Here is an 18,981-nt window from a genome sequence, read left to right on the forward strand (position 1 = left end):
ATATAAAAGCCCTGAGGCATTATGAGCTTAAAGTGTTCGGTAAACAGCAGGAAAACCAGTGCAGTCAGAATGGACAAGCAAGGTGGAGCCCATTACAGAATGAGACTTCATAGATGGTTATGGCCAAGACATATACAGCCTTTCAGGGTAAGGCCAGGATTTTAAATTCTATTTTAAAATAAAGAAATGAGAGGCTCCTGGGTGGCTCAGTCATTAAGCGTCTGCATTCAGCTGAGGTCATGATCCCAGGGTCCTGGGATCGAGCCCCACATTGGGCTCCCTGCTTCTCTGGAAGCCTGCTTCTCCCTCTCCCACTCCCCCTGCTTGTGTTCCCTTTCTTGCTGTGTCTCTCTCTGTCAAATAAATAAATAAAATCTTTAAAAAAAATAAAGAAATGATAGGATTGTTTGAGCAGACAGGTTTCCTTGATCTGACATACAACTTTAAAATAAAATCTACTCTGGCTGCTCTTAGTGAATTTACAGGAGGACTACTGATTCAGGAAAAGAGGTGGGAGGCTAGTTATGAAGCTTCTGTATACGTAGCATGTAGTCCAGGCAACAGATTATGTTGGCTTGAATCAGGATGATGGCCGTGGAAGTGGTGATAAATACTCAGATTCAGAAAAAAACTTGGGATTTGTGCATAAATCAATGACTTATAAGAGTGTTTGGCCTGAGAATATGGGTGAATCAGAGATCCAAAAAATAAAACATGAGAAAACCCACTGGTTTGGCTTCTTTAAATTGGAACTTCCAAAGAGGAGTTGGGAATGCAAGTCTGATGCACAGGGCTAATGTGGGGAGTAATATATTTACTTAGCTTCATAAATGTCCTTAAATCTATGAAAATACCTAGGAAGTTAATGCGGAGAAAAAAAATCTAGTTGCCTGGCATCCAACCAGTTATTTAAGTATTTGCCACCCAGGCCTGGCTATCAAAATCCTATGACTATTTAGTCCCTAAAACAATTCCAAGATTTCCCAAACTCATGTAAATAGGAAAGAGAACTTCCAAAGTAGTATTATCCATAGATGGGAATCTTCCCAATATCCCTTTGAAGAGTCATCATGGAGGATGGTAGGTGAGGGGCCTCCAACCCTTTTGCTTATAAGAAATATGGCTGCCCCTTTGTAGAATTCACTCTTCAGCCAGGGAGGAAATAATTTAGTGACCACTGTCTACTAGAATAAAATCTGTATCCTGGAGCTTTGATCTCTGCATGTTGCATTCCATTTTCCCTGTTTCTAAAAGAGAGGTCTTACTGTGTTTCTTTTATGGTTTATTTATCACTTAGGCCATAAATGGCCAGATCATTAAGTGATACATGTAGACCTGATTGAGGAAAGTGAATACAATCCAGAGATTCTTTTTTTTTTTTTTTTTAAGATTTTATTTATTTATTTGACAGAGAGAGAGAGAGAACAAGCAGGGAGAGTGGCAGGCAGAGGGAGAGGGAGAAGCAGGTTCTCCACAGAGCAGGAAGGCCGATGTGGGGCTCGATCTCAGGACCCTGGGATCATGACATGAGCCAAAGGCAGACACTTAACTGACTGAGCCACCCAGGTGCCCCTAATACAGAGATTCTAAATGCAGTAACTGAACAAGATTTCAGATAGTGTTCTGATGGAAGAAAGTAAATGTGTTTTCAGGTACTCTCTTCCTTAAGTATGGACATCGTTGCAACTTTATATATTGGCAAAACAGACATTCTGTGTCCACCAAAGAGTGAAATGTAGTGAATATTTTTATTTTTGCCTTTTTAGGAACTCCTCTTTTTCCTCCCTCCCCCAACCTGTTCTTTTGTGAACTACTTCTTCAGTTCAAAGTGATTCAATAACCCACCTTTCAGGTTTAAAAGGTAGGCATATAATCCAGGTCTAGAGTCATTTTGTCATTTCACTTGTCCACAGTGATTGGTTCAAGCTGATTATATGACATAATATAGGCCAACAGATTCCTGTCCAGAGTTTTTTGTTTGAAGCAAGAGAAAAGGGTCATTCACTTTAGGTTATGTGAGTTTGAAAAATGTGAATTGGTGGCTACTAGAAGCCATTGCCTTTCACTCCACATGGGAAAAACTGTCTGATGTAAGGGAAAATGAAGCCAAGCAGAAGCAATCCCAGATGAGAGGAGTCTGGAAGGAGCCTCGATGCGAACAGGCCTCTGGTTCTGCAGTCTGATATCCCCAGAAGTCTTCTCAAACTTGAAGCTCTTTCTTTGAGTCTATGACCTTCCAATTTCTTTCCTTTCCTTTTTTTTTAAAATTATGTTATGTTAATACCATGCATTACATCATTAGTTTTTGATGTAGTGTTCCATGATTCATTGTTTGCATATAACACCTAGTGTTCCATGCAGAACGTGCCCTCTTTAATACCCATCACCAGGCAAACCCATCCTCCCATCCCCCTCCCCTCTAGAACCCTCAGTTTGTTTTTCAGAGTCCATCGTCTCTCATGGTTCGTCTCCCCCTCCGATTTCCCCCCTTTCATTCTTCCCCTCCTGCTATCTTCTTCCTTTTTTTTTTTTTAACATAAATGTATTATTCGCTTCAGAGGTACAGATCTGTGCTTCAACAGTCTTACACAATTCACAGCGCTCACTATAGCACATACCCTCCCCAATGTCTATCGCCCAGCCACCTCATCCCTCCCACCCCCCACCACTCCAGCAACCCTCAGTTTGTTTCCTCAGATTAAGAATTCCTCATATCAGGGAGGTCATATGATACATGTCTTTCTCTGATTGACTTATTTCGCTCAGCATAATACCCTCCAGTTCCATCCACGTCTTTGCAAATGGCAAGATTTCATTCTTTTAGATGGCTGCATAATATTCCATTGCATATATATATACCACTTCTTCTTTATCCATTCATCTGTCGATGGACATCTTGGCTCTTTCCAGTTTGGCTATTGTGGACATTGCTGCTATAAATATCAGGGTGCAAGTACCCCTTCAGATCACTACATTTGTATCTTTGGGGTAAATACCAAGTACTGCAATTGCTGGGTCGTATGGTAGCTCTATTTTCAACTTTTTGAAGAACCTCCACACTGTTTTTTTAGAGTGGCTGCACCAGCTTGCATTCCCACCAACAGTGTAGGAGGGTTCCCCTTTCTCTGCATCCCCGCCAACATCTGTCGTTTCCTGACTTGTTAATTTTAGCCATTCTGACTGGTGTGAGGTGATATCTCATTGAGGTTTTGATTTGGATTTCCCTGATGCCGAGCGATGTTGAGCACTTTTTCATGTGTCTGTTGGCCATCTGGATGTCTTCTTTGGAAAAATATCTGTTCAGGTCTTCTGCCCATTTCTTGATTGGATCATTTGTTCTTTGGGTATTGAGTTTGGTAAGTTCTTTATAGATTTTGGATACTAGCCCTTTATCTGATATGTCATTTGCAAATATCTTCTCTCACTCTGTCGGTTGGCTTTTGGTTTTGTTGACTGTTTCTTTGGCTGTGCAAAAGCTTTTTATCTTGATGAAGTCCCAATAGTTCATTTTTGCCCTTGCTTCCCTTGCCTTTAGCGATGTTTCTAGGAAGAAGTTGCTGCGGCTGAGGTCGAAGAGGTTGCTGCCTATGTTCTCCTTTAGGAGTTTGATGGACTCCTGTCTCACATTTAGGTCTTTCAACCATTTGGAGTCTATTTTTGTGTGTGGTGTAAGGAAATGGTCCAGTTTCATTCTTCTGCATGTGGCTGTCCAATTTTCCCAACACCATTTGTTGAAGAGACCGTCTTTTTGCCAATGGACATTCTTTCCTGCTTTGTCGATCGTTAGTTGACCATAGAGTTGAGGGTCCATTTCTGGGCTCTCTATTCTGTTCCATTGATCTATATGTCTGTTTTTGTGCCAGTCCCATACTGTCTTGATGATGACAGCTTTGTAATAGAGCTTGAAGTCCAGAATTGTAATGCCACCAGCTTTGCTTTTCTTTTTCAACATTCCTCTGGCTATTCGAGGTCTTTTCTGGTTCCATACAAATTTTAGGATTATTTGTTCCATTTCTTTGAAAAAAGTTGATGGTATTTTGATGGGGATTGCATTGAATGTGTAGACTGCTCTAGGTAGTATTGACATCTTCACAATATTTGTTCTTCCAATCCATGAGCATGGAACCTTTTTCCATTTCTTTGTGTCTTCCTCAATTTCTTTCTGGAGTATTTTATAGTTTTCTGAGTACAGATTCTTTGCCTCTTTGCTTAGATTTATTCCTAGGTATCTTACGGTTTTGGGTGCAACTGTAAATGGGATCGACTCCTTAATTTCTCTTTCTTCTGTCTTGTTGTTGGTGTATAGGAATGCCACTGACTTCTGTGCATTGATTTTATATCCTGCCACTTGACTGAATTCCTGTATGAGTTCTAGCAGTTTTGGGGTGGAGTCTTTGGGATTTTCCACATAAAGTATCATATCATCTGCAAAGAGTGAGAGTTTGATTTCTTCTTTGCCGATTTGGATGCCTTTTATTTCTTTTTGTTCTCTGATTGCTGTGGCTAGGACTTCTAATACTATGTTGAATAGCAGTGGTGATAGTGGACATCCCTGCCGCGTTCCTGACCTTAGGGGGAAAGCTCTCCATTTTTCCCCATTGAGAATGATATTCGCTGTGGGTTTCTCATAGATGGTTTTTATGGTATTGAGGTATGTACCCTCTATGCCTATACTCTGAAGAGTTTTGATCAAGAAAGGATGCTGTACTTTGTCAAATGCTTTTTCTGCATCTATTGAGAGGATCATATGATTCTTGTTCTTTCTTTTATTAATGTATTGTATCACGTTGATTGATTTGTGGATGTTGAACCAACCTTGCAGCCCAGGGATAAATCCCACTTGGTCGTGGTGCATAATACTTTTAATGTACTGTTGGATCCTATTGGCTAGTATTTTGGTGAGAATTTTTGCATCCATGTTCATCAGGGATATTGGTCTGTAGTTCTCCTTTTTGATGGGGTCTTTGTCTGGTTTGGGGATCAAGGTAATGGTAGCCTAATAAAATGAGTTTGGAACCTTTCCTTCCATTTGTATTTTTTGGAACAGTTTCAGAAGAATAGGTATTAATTCTTCTTTAAATGTTTGGTAGAATTCCCCTGGGAAGCCATCTGGCACTGGGCTTTTGTTTGTTGGGATATTTTTGATGACTGCTTCAATTTCCTTAGTGGTTATAAGTCTGTTCAGGTTTTCTATTTCTTCCTGGTTCAGTTTTGTTGTTTATACATCTCTAGGAATACATCCATTTCTTCCAGATTATCTAATTTGCTGGCATATAGTTGCCCATAATATGTTCTTATAACTATTTGTATTTCATTGGTGTTGGTTGTGATCTCTCCGCTTTCATTCATGATTTTGTTGATTTGGGTCATTTCTCTTTTCTCTTTGATAAGTCTGGCCAGGGGTTTATCAATCTTGTTAATTCTTTAAAGAACCAGCTCCTTGGTTCATTGATCTGTTCTACTGTTCTTTTGGTTTCTATCTCATTGATTTCTGCTCTGATCTTTATTATTTCTCTTCTCCTGCTGGGTTTAGGCTTTATTTGCTGTTCTTTCTCCAGCTCCTTTAGGTGTAGGGTTGGTTGTGTATTTGAGACCTTTCTTGTTTCTTGAGAAAGGCTTCTATTGCTATATACTTTCCTCTTAAGACCGCCTTTGCTGCATGCCAAAGATTTTGAACAGTTGTGTTTTCATTTTCATTTGTTCCCATGAATTTTTTTAATTCTTCTTTAATTTCCTGGTTGACCCATTCATTCTTTAGGAGGATGCCCTTTAGCCTCCATGTATTTGAGTTCTTTCCGACTTTCCTCTTGTGATTGAGTTCTAGTTTCAAAGCATTGTGGTCTGAAAATATGCAGGGAATGATCCCAATCTTTTGGTACCGGTTGAGACCTGATTTGTGACCTAGCATGTGATCTATTCTGGAGAATATTCCATGGGCACTACAGAAGAATGTGTATTCTGTTGCTTTGGGATGGAATTTTCTGAATAATCTGTGAAGTCCATTTGGTCCAGTGTGTCATTTAAAGTCTTTATTTCCTTATTGATCTTTTGCTTAGATGATCTGTCCATTTCAGTGAGGGGGGTGTTAAAGTCCCCCACTATTATTGTATTGTTGTTGATGTGTTTCTTTGCTTTTGTTATTAATTGGCCTCTATAATTGGCTGCTCCCATATTAGGGGCATAGATATTTACAATTGTTAGATCTTCTTGTTGGGTAGACCCTTTAAGTAGGATATAGTGTCATTCCTCATCTCTTACTACAGTCTTTGGTTTAACATCTATTTTGTCTGATATAAGGATTGCCACCCCAGCTTTCTTTTGGTGTCCATTAGCATGGTAAATTGTTTTCCACCCCCTCACTTTCAATCTGGAGATGTCTTTGGGTCTAAAATGAGTCTCTTGCAGACAGCATATGGATGGGTCTTGTTTTTTTATCCAATCTGATAGCCTGTGTCTTTTGATTGGGGCATTTAGCCCATTTACATTCAGGGTAACTATTGAAAGATAGGAATTTAGTGCCATTGTATTGCCTGTAAGGTGACTGTTACTGTATATTGTCTGTGTTCCTTTCTGGTCTATGTTACTTTTAGGCTCTCTCTTTGTTTAGAGGACCCCTTTCAATATTTCTTGGAGGGCTGGTTTCGTGTTTGCAAATTCCTTTAGTTTTTGTTTGTCCTGGAAGCTTTTTATCTCTCCTTCTATTTTCAATGACAGCCTAGCTGGATATAGTATTCTTGGCTGCATAGTTTTCTCATTTAGTGCTCTGAATATATCATGCCAGTCCTTTCTGGCCTGCCAGGTCTCTGTGGATAGGTCTGTTGCCAATCTAATATTTCTACCATTGTTGGTTACAGATCTCTTCTCCCGAGCTGCTTTCAGGATTTTCTCTTTGTCTCTGAGACTCATAAGTTTTACTACTAGATGTCGGGGTGTTGACCTATTTTTATTGATTTTGAGAGGGGTTCTCTGTGCCTCCTGGATTTTGATGCCTATTTCCTTCCCCAAATTAGGGAAGTTCTCTGCTATAATTTGCTCCAATATACCTTCTGCCCCTCTCTCTCTTTCTTCTTCTTCTGGGATCCCAATTATTCTAATATTGTTTTGTCTTACGGTATCACATATCTCTCGAATTCTGCCCTCGTGATCCAGTAATTATCTCTCTTTTTCTCAGCTTCTTTATTTTCCATCATTTGGTCTTCTATACCACTAATTCCGTCTTCTGCCTCATTTATCCTAGCAGTTAGAGCCTCCATTTTTGATTGCACCTCATTAATAGCCTTTTTGATTTCGACTTGGTTAGATTTTAGTTCTTCTATTTCTCCAGAAAGGGTTTCTCTAATAACTTCCATGCTTTTTTCAAGCCCAGCTAGTATCTTTTAAAATCATCATTCTGAACTCTAGTTCCGACATCATATTAATGTCCATATTGAGTAGGTCCCTGGCAGTCAGTACTGCCTCTTGTTCTTTTGTTGAGGTGATTTTTTTCCGTCTTGTCATTTTGTCCAGAGGAGAATAGATGAATGAGAGAACAAAATGCTAACAGGGTAACAACGTCCCCAGAAAATATACTCTAAACAAATCAGAAAAGACCTGAAACCAGGGGTAAAGAAAGGGGAAGATGGAAAAAAGAAAAAGAAAAGATAAAAACAAACAAAAACAGAACAAAACAAAATACAGAATATGATCAAATATGTTCAGGCTGGTGCATAGATCAGTGCCACACACTAGATTTTGGGTGTATTTTGGTCTGTTAGAAGTAAGTGCTTCCCAAAATTTTAAATAAAGAAAAACTTATGTATGTACAAAAATAAAGGTTAATACGATGAAGGGATGGAATATGACTGTAAAGATGAAAATTATAAAAGATTTTATAAAAGGAATTGATAAGAAGTTGGCTGAAAAAAGAAAGAAGAGGATTTAAAAAAAAAAGGGAGAGAATGTGATCAGGCAGGAGACTAGAACAAAGCCATACACTAGAGATTTAGGGTATATTTTGATCTGTTAGAAGAAAATGTATCTCAAAATTTTAAAGAGAGAACAACTTATATATATATGCCAAAAATAAGGGTAACTATTATGAAGGGATAGAATATGACTAAAAATGAAAAATAAAAATGTTTTTTAAAAAAGGGATTGATAAGATGTTGGTTGAAAAAGGGAAAAAGAAAAATTCAACAACAACAACAAAAAGACAGTTAAAAAAAAAAATTAACTTTGAAAGACTGAAGAATCATGGTAAAAAGGCCATGAATTCTATGTGCAGTATTCCCCTAGTGCTGGAGTTCTGCCATTCTCATTGATCTGTAAACTTGGTCTTGGCTGGCTGTTCTTGCTGATCTTCTCGGGGAGGGGCCTATTGCAGTGGTTCCCAAATGTCTTTGCTGGAGGCGGAATTGCTCCACCCTTGCCAGGTCCAGGCTAAGTAATCTGTTCAGGTTTGCTCTCGGGAGCTTTTTTTCCCTGCCAGCTTTCCAAGCGGCTTTGGAGGACAAGAGTGAAAATGGCGGCCTCCCAATCTCCGCCCCAGAGGAGCCAAGAACTTCGGGACCCACTCCTCAGTGTGCCCCCAGAGAAAAGGAGTCCATCACTCCCGTCTCCCTGGTCTCCGGCTGCACTCCATGCTCACCTGGCCTGTGACCGAGCATTTCTATCTCTGGCCCATGACCACGTGTAGAGTCTCCAAACCCAGGAGATCCCTGCAGTGCCTCCTCCCGGGGGAGGAAGGGGAGTCTCCCCAGATCTGCCACTTGTTGGATCCCCACTGGAGGAGCAGTGGCCCAACTGTGCTGCGGATCAGGGTTTATGGCAAACCTGAGCTGAGATCCAACTCCTCGGCTCCGTCTCTGCAGCCGGCTTCCCCGCTCCGATACCTGTGAGCTCTGCCACACTCAGGCACCCCCGGTCTTTCTGTGACCCCGAGGGTCCTGAGACCACACTGTCCCCATGAGGGTTCCTCCCCCCGCTTAGCCACTGAAGCGATGTCCCTCAGTGGAGCCGACTTCTAAAATTTCCGATTTTGTGCTCCGGGGCTCTATCACTTGCCAGAAGCGGCTGACAGAGGCCTCCTCCCCCGCTGTCTATCCTCCCGAATATAGCCTTGGATTCACTTCTCCACACGTCCTACCTTCCAGAAAGTGGTCGCTTTTCTGTTCAGAGAGTTGTTGCTATTCTTTTCTTCGATCTCCTGTTGAGTTCATAGGTGTTCAGAATGGTTTGATCCCTATCCAGCTGATTTTCTGGGACCAGATGAAATCCACGTCTCCTACTCCTCTGCCATCTTGCTTCGCCCCCCTTTCCTTTTTTTTTTTTTAAAATTTTTAAATTTATTTGACAGAGACAGAGAGACAGAGCACAAGCAGGGAGAGGGGCAGAGGGAGAGGAAGAAGCAGGCTCCCCACTCAGATGCGGGGCTCAATCCCAGCATCCTGGGATCATGACCTGAGCCAAAGTCAGATGCTTGACCAACTAAGCCACCCAGGCACTCCAATGACCTTCTAATTTCATCATCTGATGAAAACCCTTGTATAAGCAAGTTTGAGTTGCATTTCTGGAACTTGTAACTAAGATTGATCTTTAGGGCGCCTGGGTGGCTCAGTTGGTTAAGTGTCTGCCTTCAGCTCAGGTCATTGAGTCCCGCATCGATTTCCATGCTCAGCAAGGAGTCTGCTTCTCCCTCTGCCCTTCACCCTGCTCGTGCTCTCTCTCTCTCTCTCTCTCTCTCAAATAAATAAATAAAATTTTTTTTTAAAAAAATTGATCTTTATTTGATACATCAATCTAAATAACTAACCTTTACTTTATATTTTTAATGGTGAATATATTTTTATTTTATAATAAAAAAATACTCTTGAAAAAAAATTAGTACAGAAACCCACAGTGATCACATTCAGGTTGGAAGTCCCTAGGTGAGGATGCTGCATGATTCATATGCCCATGGATCACAGGAACTAGAGAGGTGAGAACATTACAGAGACAGGATGTGACATGGATTTGGGATAACAATCCCTTGCTTTTATTCTAAACCAGTATTTCCCAACTAGTAGTCCAAATATTAGTGGCTTGAATGAGGTTAAACAATATGCTACTAAAAATTATTTATATAAAGTTTAAACAAAGAAACAAGTTTCTTTTCTGTTAACATTTTTTCAAAGCTTCTAATTGCATTATAATTCTTGCTGTGGTATAAAGTAGCCACAGTGCCGTCTATTCAAAGAAAACCATATCATTTATTAACATCTCCACAGAACACAGTTTGGGAAAGACTAGTCTAGTCTTACGTTGTAGATAGGGAAAATTGTCCTTAGGAATCTTATTCGTATCGTATTCGTTCTGATGTAAAGTCTCAGAAAGAAAGAAGAATGAGGCCAGAAGGAAAATACCATTTTTCCCCTGTGCAAAAACAGTCCCAGATAAGGATGCAAACCAATTCAGCCTAGATACCCAACATCCAGGTTGCTAAATGAAATCACAGAGAAGCAAAGCCCTAAGCCAAATAAACAAATCTCTAGTGATGGAGTCACAGTGACTTTGACAGCAAATCTGGAAGTATTTATGAATAAAAGAAATTTTCTAGTTCCAAAAATGACTGATATGCCTAGATTCAGGAGTGTATATATGGGTCCTAACTGATAGACATCAACTCTCTGATAAATAGAAGTTTATTCAAGCTGTTTTAGGTGTTAAGGATCTTCTGATGCTATATAGTTATGAAATGATAGTGATTTATGAGAGAATTGTGGTATCTTTAGCTTCTAGATTAATCTTAAAATATAAAGGAATTATTTTCAGTTTAAAGATAAACTAAAAAGAGATTAAATCCTCTGCTCTCAACTGTTAGATTTAGTACTAGCCTGAAAACATGAAGATAGACTAACAGCCTTGAAAATCCTTGTGATCAGTCTTCTTCTAAGATAAAATACACTGGTATTTTGCTAATAATTGATATTCAGGTCATTTCTTTCTTTTCTTTTTTCTTTTTTTTACTTCAGTTCTGCCCAGTTTTTTAAAGTGATAAGTACTATTTGAGAAAAAAAATAGATGTGCCCTTATAACTTGTAATTGAAGGTATTAAAAATGCTCTAAGATCCCAAACAATAAAATCCATATAAAACAAATGTCAGTAGCTTTGTGGAAATAAATCCAGGAACTGTCTGTATATGACTGATACGTAAAGGAATATTAAATACTTAAGTAGACCTAAGTGATATCTCAGGGAAGTTGGATTGTAATTTCCAAGTTCAAAAGGTGGAAATCAAATAAAATATTTAGAAAAAGATTTGATGAAGAGAAAGGTAATAGCAGAAGATAGGAAAATTATGCCAAATAAGGCTCAAGTTTGCAATGTTTAAAAGTACTATGCAGGTAAATCATAAAATAGGGTGAATATCACTCATCAGGGGTCACCATGGCCCAAAAGAACTATACCGCAAATCATGTAGTCTATTCATTCTGAGTACATGCATAATGATCCATCTTTTGATTGCCACAATGATATCACATACAACAAGACATGGAGTAATCTGAATGGAAGACAAAAAGCAATTCAATGACTGGAAATGCTGATTTCCTATGGTAATAACACACTTCCCAGTCCAGGGTATAAAATAGAGACATATTAGCAATAAATTTTACTTATTCTTGTTCTTTCAGTTTCTCCAATTCTTGATAGAATTTTTATCCAATTACATTGGGAATGCCCCAATAGCTATCTGCAAGTGTTCATGAGCAATTCTGTTCAGTAACCGTGACCACACCATTTGTACATTATTTGTTTTGATTTGCCCCAGTCAGTCATGACTACGGTCACTACTTCCTTCCTGCTGAAAAGTGAGAAGACATTTCACCACTCCTTTAAGATGCGTTCCATAGAAGCAGAGCCTGAGTTGAGATTTTCTTTGAGTGGTATTTTGGGATGGTGCTTTTATGAGGAGTGGGATGAGAGAAGCAGGATTGACCAGAGGGTGAGGGGAAAGCTAAGCAAGGACGTGTCTCAGCTGGTGACTAGCTTCCCTCTGATTCTACAATGAAGTTCTGAAATTTAAATTGCACCACAAAGGTAGCCACACCTTAAGGCAAGAAGCTGCCCTTTTGAACAGTCATATTGCACAATCATTGGCCAAAGTCTACTTGTAGGAAGTGGGGGGAGGTGTCTTCTGTTTGGCCAGTAACAATTTTTGGGAGAATGGGAGAGCAATGGGTTGTTATTAGCCAACACTCAGAGTAGCAGGAAGATGGGTGTATGTGATGGCAAAGGAACCCAGGTGAGGCACCAACAATATCAATTTCTTATATAACTCAGATCCACTTGTTTGTCACATTAAATGTATTTCATCTGAGCACAGCTTCTCTAGGATTCCGGTTAATCTCATTTTCTGGGAAACCTTACAAGAGAAAGGTTAGTGGAATGAACTGCCTCACCTGCTGCTGCACCTGGTCCTGAATCCATAACCAAATCCTCTTCCTCTTCCTCTTCCATCACCCTTTCTAGGTTCTCTTGCTCATTTTCTAATGTTTCTGATTGTCAGAATTTCTTCTTTGCCTCGTGAGATGACCCTGACTACCATGCCTGAGGGCTCTGAGCCCTTGGTTATCATGCCTTTCTCAGACCATGGTTACTGTACTTACCATTTTCAGTTACAACTATAGAGATGTCCCAATGTATAGTAGCAACTATGCCTCCTCATGATGATTGAGATCAATTATCCCTGCCAGTATGTTAGAGGTAACAGAAACAAACAAACATTTCTTTGTTTACTAGTCTAGTGGCTTGAAGTATACAGAGACCATGTAGTGTCTTTAGGTTTAAATTTGGTGAAAATCTCCCTGTGTTCTCCAGTGGAGTGACTCCTGGAAATCAGAATCTCAAGATCTATAGAGCCTGAAGTTGCAAAGATGGGAATCTCAAATTCCTAAATGGGTCACGAGTAGAAAAGGTGAGCTACTCTTATTTCCTACACCAATGTATTCTAACTATTGGATACATAGCTCCAAACAGTGTTAGTCATTACTTAATGGCTATTAGTTTAAGATGTCTTAGAGGACAGCACCCAAGCATTTCTGTGATTCATCCCCAAACTGATTCTATTAGCAAGCAGCTTTTGGATGTGTGCTATGTGGATTCAATGGACAGAGTTCATCACAACAGCATATTTCTATAATATAAGTCTCTCAGTCCAAGACAATATTCTACAAAATCTCACACTGTTGGATCAGATACCATGAGCCCTTAATTTTGTGGAGGAAGGAACTTGAAGGGGAAAAAAGTAAATCTGTATCTGGATCACATGTCAATCTCAATCCAAAACATTTTCCTTTTTATAATGTGTAGGGACTGATATAAACCACTTGACTCCAAGTCACTAGTTTGCCTCCTCCAAGAATGGTGCCATACTGGGAGCTCAATGTTATTCTTTATTGTGGGCAGGGTGAATGTTCATCTTTGATGAGGGAGCCCATGCTGTCAGGTCCATGCATAGCATCCTTCACTGCTACCATAGGGTACTAGCACTAAGAAGGTCAAGGACAGAATCTGACTGATATCTACTAACTGAGACATTTTGTCCACCTGGTTTCCATGCCTCTTCTGCAGTGGATGCTCTCTGGTAGACATTAGGATGTGATACAAAGAGCCTCATACTTTCTGTCTATCCACATGTTTTTTCTCCAAACCTTTTTGTCCCTAATCTTCCAATCTTGCTCTTTCCAAGCCACTGATCGTAAATTAAGCAATACGACACTGCTCATGTGTCTGTATATACACTTGCCTCAGGCTATTAATCTCTTCACGAAAAGTGGATGGGCTGCTACTCTTCAGAATGCAGTACGTATTTGCAACCAATGGCAGTTGTGTGGTGATATGTCCCCAGTAATTAGAATACATGGGTCTAGAAACCAAGAGTAAGAAGTTGACATGACCAGGATGGAAAATTTGCTTCCAGAAAGCAAAGAAAGGAGTTACCTTACTGGCAGTAATTGACCATGATCACGAGTTACTGCTCATCTGCAACTGCATATTAGGAACAATGCAGAATATGTTTGGCAATTCTACAGGTAAGGGACCATCTGTGAGATGAAATGAGATAACACTTATAGCAATAAGGGAATAAGTGTCTAAACCAGTCAACAGGAGCTGAAAGAAACACCAAAGGCATCTATTACCCACCACTGCTTCCAGCAGTTAGAGAAAAACGGCTTTCCACCAGTTCATCCATTTCTGCCTGATACAAACTCTTCTGCTAGGCATTGTTGCCATTTTGAGTACATACTACCATCATGCCTCTTCTAGGCAATGCTCCTGCCTCTGATATATCACCACTTCCAAAGGGAACAGCCCCATCTGTGAACACTTCCACCACTCCCTCTGGATCCTATACAATCACCTCACCCTAACACAGCTGCCTCCTCACGATATGCCATCAGTTTTTAAGGAATAACTGATTCATCTGACCTGTATTGCTGTTTCCCACTGCCAATGTTATTGATACATGGGAGACCTTGAGAAGTCAAAGCTCTATTATGATATTTGGCTACACGGGAGAGAATGTCTCTTCCTTTTTGTGTCACACTCTCTTAGGGGAGAACTTACACAGCATGGCCATGGTCCCCAAATCTTTGCATTATTTACTCAGAGCTCTTTTGACTTAGGATTCAGACATGAGTTCATGGAAGGTAGAATAGGGATTAATTTATGTGACAAACACATATGATTCTTCTCAGAATCATTACTTCTATTTGAGAACTAAGGCTAACTCTCTCATCTCTTAGGAGGTGTTTTTTTCCTAGAAGGCTTCTCTGTCATACAAATAAGTTTCTGGAAGCTCCACCTGCTCAGTCTGTCTGTCTGAGATTTCCAGATGTACCTAAAACCCAAAAGGAAATATTACTTAGGTTTAAGCCAAAACAGTATATACAATTTGGCAGATATTTTATATACTCCAGTGTCTTCTAAATCTAATTGTTTTATCTGCCTCCCCATTTCTGGTCAGAAGCCCAGTGAAGACTGAGTTTATACCCTGAATCTCCATGAATTCTCCAAGGTAATGCCATGCCATTAGGCCTTTCTGGAGACTGCAAACAAGGTTTCTCCTCAATGTACCCCAACCTCATTATTGTTTCATTTCCTTCCTAAAACAAATACATTTCTGACTCTCCTGGTTTTTTTCATTGTATTTTTATGAATTACATTTTTATCATTTTTATTTGATTTTATAACAGATGCAGATTATAAACAGCAACAATGATTCAGAAGCTCCTGAAAACAAAATCCAAAGGTTGTAACACATGCTGCATATGCTTTATAAACACTTTCATTTCATAATTGACTCTATGAAGATCTGAAATGTTTGAATCCTACTTGAGGTTGATAGGATTCAACAGGCTTAAAATTTGTGGGGTGTTTTTGCTCTGCTTTTCAAATGTTAGATTTGCCATCATTTTATCTATCCATCTATCTACTCTTCATATATAAATAATCTTTATATATATATGCATATATATAATCTTTAATAAAGATTAAAGCAATAAAGTAAATCAAGTAATAAATTCAAATATTTCCTGGAAAATAGAAATAATTCATTTTTAGATGACTCTAGGTATAAGACTTTTAATAATTTGTTTTCAAATCAACAAATAGTATACTTTGGTAAGCAAGAAAACAAGCATAGTTTCTCCTATCAATCTTTAGTTTTAACGTCATGGCACAATATTCTTGTGAATCAAAAATTATTAGGTGTATAAAAAGGAAAGAAAATAATGTTAATACTTTGGACTCACATTTCATCTCTAAATTCATTGAAAAAGATCAGAATATATTTTTCTATAGAGATATGTCATGAATATTTCTGTCTGCAAAGAGATGAGAGGGCTCATGCAATTTTAGCACTTGTTTGAAGTCTGAAAACCTGAGTTCTATTTACAACTCAGATCAACATAATCAGATAAGACCAAACATTTCACTTATCCTGCCTGGTGTTTCTGTACGTGTACTACCAAATAGTAATTGTTGTGCTTAATTATAAGAGTAACAGTATGTTCTTGAAGTAAGTTTGGTACTTTAGAAATACAGCATGTATTTCTAGAGAACAGGTAGCACGGTGGTGTCGAGCAAACATTCCACAGTCACACTTCTAAGCTCAAATAACAGCAAAACCTGTACAACTTTGAACAAGATATTTATCCTTACTCCGCCTCAGTTTCTTCATCTACTAAGGAAAACATTAGTACTCATCATGTAGGGTGACTATAAGGATTCACAATGTCACTGTCTATAAAGCTTTTAGAAAACTAGTCGACAAGCAGTAAATGATATGTTTGTTGATAAATACTATTCAGGTAACTGTCAAAAAAATTTAACATTGATTAATTTGTATACATAGCTAAGATAATAGAAACAAAACACCATCATTTTAAAAATACATAAAATAAATACACTAATAGCAGAAACAAAACAAAAAAATGTGGGGTTTTTGTTGGAGTTTTTTTTCTGGTTTGGGGGGAATTCTTTTTTGTTAGTTGCTAAGCCACCTACTATATTGTTTTTCTCTGTAAAGAATGGTGTCCCAAAGTTTGTGACTTGACTTAGATTTTTTTTTTAATGGTTGAAATGGTGAAAATCAAATCTATACATCTTATTAGCATCAATTTAACTTTAAAAACACCATAGAATTCTCTAGGCTTCCTAAATAATTTCAAAATACTTAATAGAAAAATCGAATATTTGAGGCATGGAAGAGTCTGAAATTTTATTGGCAGTGTGGAGCTTAAAGTTTAATGTTCTTGCATCCCTAGTACCAAGTATGTCATTGTGACTCTGTGCTGACAACCAATACCGAAGCATGAGTGCTATATGAGATTTTTTAAATTTAAATTCCACCATAGTTAACATACAATGCTTTATTAGGTATATAATATAGTGTTTCAACAATTCTATACATTACTCAGTACTCATCATGATAAGTGTACTCTTAATACCCCTCACCTATTTCACCTGTCCTCCTCCCCATCAGTTTCTTCTCTATAGTTAAGAGTCTGTTTTTTGGTTTGTCTCTTCTTTCCTTTGTTTGTTTTGTTTTTTAAATTCCACATATGAGTGAAATCATAATGTATTTGTCTTTCTCTGACTGACTTATTTCACTTAGGATTATACCTTCTAGATGCATCCATGTTGTTCCAAATGGCAAGATTTCATTCTTTTTTGTGGCTGAGTGATAGTCCACTGTATGTATATATACCACTTCTTTATCTGTTTACCTCTTGATGGACACTTGGGCTGATACCATAATTTGGCTCTTACAAAGAATGCTGCATAAACAAGGGGTACATATGTCTTTCAAATTGGTGTTTATGTTTTGTTTTGGTTTTTGGGTTTTTTGGGGGGTAAAAATACTGAGTAGTGGCATTACCCATCGTATGTTAATTCTATTTTAAATTTTTTGAGGAACCTCCATACTGTTTTCCACAGTGGCTGCACCAGTTTGCATTCCAACCAACAGTGCACAAGGGTTCCTTTTTCTCCACATCCTCCCCAACACTTGTTGTTTCCTGTATTTTTGATGTTGGCCATTTTGACCGGTGTGAGGTGATATCTCATTGTGGTTTTAATTTGCATTTCCCTGATGACGAGTGATGTTGAGCATCTTTTCATATGTCTGTTGGCCATCAGTATGTCTTCTTTGGAGAAATGACTGTTCATGTCTTCTGCCCATTTTTAATTGGATTATTTGTTTTTTTGGTGTTGGGTTGTGTAAGTTCTTTATATATTTTGGATACTAACCCTTTATCGGATATGCCATTTGCAAATTATCTTCTCCCATTCTGTAGGTTGTCTTTCAGTTTTGTTGATTGCTTCCCTTTCTCTACAGAAGCTTTTTATTTTGATATACTCCCAGTAGTTAATTTTTGCTTTTGTTTCCCTTGCCTCAGGAGACACATCTAGAAAGATGTTGCTATGGCCGGTGTCAGAGAAATTATTGCCTGTGCTCTGTCATGGGATTTTTATGGCTTCAGGTCTCACATTTAGGACCTTAATCCATTTTGAGCATATTTTTGTGTATAGCGTAAGAAAGTGGTCCAGTTTCATTCTTTTGCATGTAGCTGTCCAGCGTCCCTAACACCATTTGTTGAAGAGACTGTCTTTTTCCCATTGCATATTCTTGCCTCCTTTACCGAAGATTAAGTGACCATATATATAATTGTGGGTTTATTTCTGGGCACTTGATCCTGTTCCATTCATCTATGTGTCTGTTTTTGTGCCGGTACCATACTGTTTTGATTATCACAACTTTGTAGTATATCTTGAAATCTGGGATTGTGATACCTGCAGTTTTGTTCTTCTGTTTTGAGATTGCTTTGGCTATTTGAGGTCTTTGGTAGTTCCATACAAATTTTGGGACTGCCTCTTTTAATTCTGTGAAAAATGCTCTTGGTATTTTGATAGGGATTACATTAAAACTGTAGATTTCTTTGGGTAGTATAGACATTTTAACAATATTTGTTCTTCTAATCACTGAGCATGGAATATCTTTCCATTTGTGTCATCTTCCACTTTTTCATCAGTGTTTCATAGTTTTCAGAGTATTTGTCTTTCACCTCCTTGGTTAAGTTTATTCCTAGGTATTTTATTCTTTTTGGTGCAATTGTAAATGGGATTGTTTTCTTAATTTCCCTTTCTGCTGCTTCATTATTCGTGTATAGAAATGCAACATATTTCTGTATATTGATTTTGTATCCTGTGACCTTACTGAATTTATTTACCAGTTCTAGTAGTTTTTTGGTGGAGTCTTTCAGGATTTTATGTATACTATCATGTCATCTGCAAATAGTGAAAGTTTAACTTCTTCCTTACTGATTTCGATGCCGTTTAGTGCTTTTTCTTGTCTGACTGCCACTATCATGTTGACTGATTTGCCAATATTGAACCACCCTTGCATCCCAGGAATAAATCCCATTTGACTGTGCTGAATGATTTTTAAAAATGTATTATTG

This window comes from Halichoerus grypus, chromosome 3, assembly GCF_964656455.1.
Source record: "Halichoerus grypus chromosome 3, mHalGry1.hap1.1, whole genome shotgun sequence".
Classification (NCBI taxonomy): Eukaryota; Metazoa; Chordata; class Mammalia; order Carnivora; family Phocidae; genus Halichoerus; species Halichoerus grypus.